Raw genomic sequence first — 5,478 nt, forward strand, 5'->3', positions numbered from 1 at the left:
CCGCAAGATAACCGGACTTAATAGTAGTTATCATAGTGTCTCTTTCCTTGAAATATTTGAATATAACTTTGTATACTATAGCATCAAACATATCAAGACAGTGTGAAGAGTATGAAAGTGTTACAGGGTATTTAGAACCAGCTAATGGAAAAAAAACAATGGTTCTATATTATCTCTTTGCCTACAAAAATATTTGTTTATACTATCACATATAATAAAATCCAGTAAGATACAACATGATAAAACCAATGGAGACAGAAGAGCAACAGTTTGGTGGGACTTCAAAACAAGGTGATATTAAATCAGCACTAGCTATTATGATGTCTTGTTTTCTTCAAAATAGCTGTTCATATAATCACAGGCAATAATATTGAACAGCCCATAATAAAGACAATCCAATTAATGAGTGAAAACTTTATAAGGCTTCAAAGCCACATAATGGGGAATCATGATTACCACATACTTTTATATATTTGAGTCATTTCTTACAATAGGGAAACTATTCAGTATTCATACATGTGAGTTTGATTTATTTTGCTTATGAGTATGGTCTCAAGCTGCGTCCATTTATTTATAAATATCTCAATGTGATCCTTCTTTATAGCTGAGTAGTACCCCATTGTATAAAAATACCACAACTTTTTTTATCCATTCCTCAGTTGATGGAAACTTGGGTTGTTTCCAAGATCTGGAGATTACAAATTGTGCTGCTATAAACATAGGTACACGTATATCATTGTGGAATGATGCTTTCAGTTTTTCTGGGAATATGCCTAGAAGTGGAATAGCTGGAACAAATGGAACTTCCAATCCCAGCTTTTTGAGAAATCTCCAGACCTCCACAATGGTTGTACCAGTCTACACTCCCACCAACAGTGCAGGAGAGTTCCTTTTGCCCCACAGCCTCTCCAGCATTTGTTGTTGATGGTTTTCTTGATTCTGGCCATTCTTACAGGAGTGAGATGGAATCTCAGTGTGGTTTTAACTTGCATTTCTCTAATGACTAATGATGATGAACATTTTTTCATATATTTATTTGCCATTTGTATTTCTTCATCCGAGAATTGTGTATTCATCTCAGATGCCCATTTTTGGATTGAATCTTTGAATTTTGGGGTCTGATTCTTTATATGTTTTAGACACAAGTCCTTTGTCTGAGGGAGAATTCACTAAGATATTTTTTCCCAGTTTGTGGATTTTCTTTTCACTATTCTAGAGATTTCTTTTGACATACAGAAACTTTTTAATAAGAGATGGTCCCAGTTATTGATTCTGGGAAGTATTTCCCGAGCAGTTTGAGTACTGTTCATGAATTCTCTACCTACCCCTATGTCTTCAAGGTTTCTACCCAATTTGTCTTCCAATAGATTTAGTGTTTGTTTTAATATTCAGATCTTTGATCCATTTAGATTTTAATTTAGTACCTGGTGATAGGCATGGGTCTAGTTTTAGTTTTCAGCATATAGAGAGCCAGTTTTTCCAACACCATTTATTAAAGAGACTGTGTTCTTCCAGTGAACCTGTTTGACCCCTTTATCAAAGATAAGGTGGTTGAGTGTGTTTGTAGTTGTGGTTCTATCGTCTAATCTATTCCATTGATCTTCAACTGTTTTGATTCCAGTTCCATGTTGATTTTACTACGGTTGCTTTGTAGTATAACTTCAAGTCAGGGATTGTGATGCCTCCTGCCTTGCCTTTGTTGCTTAGAACTGTCTTTGCTATTCTAGGTCTCTTCTCACTCCATATGAATTTTAGGAGTGATTTCTCTAGATCTATGAGGTATGTTGATGGTATTTTTATTGAGTTTGCATTGAATCTGTATAAGAGTTTTGGGAGAATGGCCATTTTCCCAATATTTATTCTTCCTATCCATGAGCAAGGGATGTCCTTCCATTTTCTGAGATCATCTTCAATTTCTTTTTTCAGTGTATTATAATTTTCCCTGTATAGGTCTTTCACTTCTTTTTTAAGAGTAATTCCTAAATATTTCATTTCTTTGGTTGCTAGTGTCAAGGGTGTGGCTTCTCTTATTTCTCTCTCTGTGATTTTGTTGTTAGTGTATAAGAATGCTATTGATTTTTGAGTACTGATTTTGTATCCAGCTACATTAATGAATTTATTTCTTATATCTAAGAGTCTTTCAGTGGAGTTTAGGGCGTCGTCTATGTAGAGTATCATGTCGTCTGCAAACAACGATAATTTAATTTCTTCTTTCCCTATCTTTACCCCTTTTATTTCTCTCTCTTGTCTAATTGCTCTGGCTACTATTTCCAGTACTATATTAAATAGGAGTGGTGATAAAGGACATCCTTGTCTTGTGCCTGATTTTAAAGTAAAGGCCTTCAATTTTTGGCCATTTAGTATGATACTGGCTATTGGTTTGTCATAGATGGCTTTTATTATATTGAGGTAAAGATCATCTATTCCAATTTTCTGTAAAGTTCTTACCATGAATGAATGTTGGACCTTATCAAAAGCTTTTTCTGCATCTATAGAGATGATCATGTCATTCTTACTTTTGGCTTTATTGATACAGTGGATTACATTTATTGATTTATGTATGTTGAACCATCCCTGTATGCCTGGGATGAATCCCACTTGGTCATGGTGTATAATCTTCTTGATGATTTGCTGCATCCTATTTGTCAATATTTTATTGAGGATTTTTGCATCTGTGTTCATTAGGAGATTGGTCTATAGTTCTCTGTTTTAGTTGAGTCTTTCTCAGATTTTGGTACTAGAGTAATATTTGCTTCCAGGAATGACTAAGGAAGGATTGCTTCCCTTTGAATTTCATTGAAAAGTTTTAGGAGTGTCGGCACTAGGTCTTCTTTGTATTTCTTATAGAATTCTGCAGTGAATCCGTCTGGGCCTGGGCTCTTCTTTGTAGGTAAGAACTTAATTACATTTCCAATTTCATTAATAGAAATTGCGTTAGTCATCAGTTTTACTTCTTCTTTACCTAGCTTTGGTACTTCATATGTTTCTAGGAATCTGTCTATTTCTTCTGTGTTATCAAATCTTTGAGAGTAGAGGTTTTTGAAATAGGTGTTGATGATCTTCTGTATTTCTATAGACTCTGTAGTGATTTCACCTTTTTTATTCCTTATTGTATGAATTTGAGCTTTTTCTACCATTTTTTAAAATAAGGTTGGCTAGGGGCTTATCAATTTTATTTGTTCTTTCAAAGAACCAACTTTTTGATTCATTGATTCTTTGGATTGTTTTCTTAGTCGGTATTGCATTAATTTCTGCACTGATTTTTATAATTTCCTCCCTTCTTTTGGCCTTGGGATTGACTTGCTCTCCTTTTTCTAGATGTTTGAGGTGTATCATCAGGTTATTTAGTTGTATTCGTTCTGTTTTCCTGATGCGGGATCTCAGTGCAATAAATTTTCCTCTGAGGATGGCTTTCATTGTATCCCACAGATTCTGGTAAGTTGTATTTGTATTTTCATTTTCTTGTAGGTATTGTTTAATTTCTTCTTTAATTTCCCTTGTGACCCACTGATTACTCAAGAGTGTGTTATTCAGTTTCCATGTGTTTGTGGGATTTTTGTGGTATCTTTTATCATTAATTTCAAATTTCAAAGCGCTATGATCCAATAACACACAAAGGATAATTTCAACTCTTTTGCATTTATTTAAGTATGTTCTGTGAGCTAATATATGGTCTATTTTAGAGAATGACCCATGTACTGCTGAGAAGAATGTGTATCTGGTGTTGTTGGATGGAACAATCTGTATATGTCTATCAAGTCCCTTTGTTCACAGGTGTGATTCAGTTCTGTTATTTCTTTGCTGACTTTCTGTCTGGTTGATCTGTCTCTTGGTGTCAATGGTGTGTTAAGGTCTCCTGTTACAATTGTGCTACTGATAATTTGATTTTTCATTTCTGTTAATACTTGTTTTATATAACTGAGTGCTGTGGAATTTGGTGCATATATGTTCAAGATAGTTATCTCTTCCTCTTGAAGGTTTCCCCTAATGAGTATGTAGTGACCTTCTTTGTCTCTTCTGATCATTATTGGTTTAAAGTTCACATTGTCTGCAAACAGAATGGCTACTCCTACTTTTTTTGGGTTCCTGTTGTGTGAAGTATTGTTTTCCATCCTTTGACTTCCAGTCTGTGAGTGTCCTTCTGGGTTAGATGGGTTTCTTTTGACAGTATATGGTTGGCTTTTGTTTCTTGATCCATTCTGCCAGTCTGTTTCTTTTAACTGGTGCATTTAGACCATTTACATTAATGGTTATAACTGTTATGTGTTGGTTTATTGTTGACATGTTATCTTTCCGCTGTTGCATCTTTATCGTTCTGTTTAATTATCTGCTTTGCTTAGTGGTTTTTTCCTAAGTGTATCTAAACTGTCTTTCCATATTTTTTGCAGGGTTGGCTTGGTGCTCATGAAGTTCTTCAGCTGTTCTTTGTCATGGAAGTATCTTATTTCACCATCGATTTTGAAGGATAGTTTTTCAGGGTACATCAGTCTAGATTGAAAATCTTTTTCCTTTAGGATCTGGAATACTTCACTCCATGGTCTTCTTGACTTTATTGTTTGTGCTGAGAAGTGTGCTGTGATTCTGATAGGTTTTCCTTTATAAGTGATCTGTCTTTTCTCTCTGACAGCTTTTAATAATCTATTCTTGTGTTGGATTTCTGGGATGGTGATTATTATATGTCTGGGTGTAGTTTTATTTTGGTTATGTCTATTTAGAGTTCTATATGCTGCACTGTTCCTGATGTCAGTTTCTGATATGTTTGGGAAATTTTCAACTATTACTTCTCTAAATATCCTCTTGATGTCCCTTATGTTGTCCCCTTCTTTTTCATTAATCCCTATCAATCTTATGTTGTTTTTCTTTGCATCATCTTGCAGTTGTTGAATTGTTATTTCCTGGTTCGTTATTTTTAAAAGATCATTCCTTTCCTGTTCACTAGCTGCAATCTTGTCTTCAAGGTTTGAAATTCTATCTTCACTTTCATTGAGGTGGCTTTTACAGCTTTCATTGAAATTTTTGATTTTCTGTATATCTCTGTGCATCTGCTTTATGTATTTTGTTTGGTTTTTATATTGCTCATCTAGGGATTCTATCTTTTTGTTTAGTTCCTCCAGTTTTTTAACTGTGTTTTCTTTAGATATATTCAGCATCTCTTTCATTTCTTTTATCATTTGTTCTTTTACCTGGAAGATTATTTCTAGTTTGAATTCCTTTAAAGCTTCCCGGAGCTGCTTGTTTACTTCAGTTGCTATTATGTCCGGTATTTGAGGTGTATGGCATATATTTTCTTCTATATACATCACTCCTAAGGTTTGTCAGGATGGGCTGGAGGTTTGAGATTGTAATTTGGTGTTTCATTTTGTCATTTTTCCTGTATTTCTGTGTTTCAAGTGTTTCAAGTGTTATTCTAATGCTTCTTCAGGGTCTGCTGGAAATCCTCTTCTATGCCCTCACCTCCTGGGACTCTGGCACCCAGTT

Source organism: Cavia porcellus, unplaced genomic scaffold, assembly GCF_034190915.1.
Source record: "Cavia porcellus strain 051 isolate PalLab524CR breed Dunkin Hartley unplaced genomic scaffold, mCavPor4.1 scaffold_15, whole genome shotgun sequence".
NCBI lineage: Eukaryota > Metazoa > Chordata > Mammalia > Rodentia > Caviidae > Cavia > Cavia porcellus.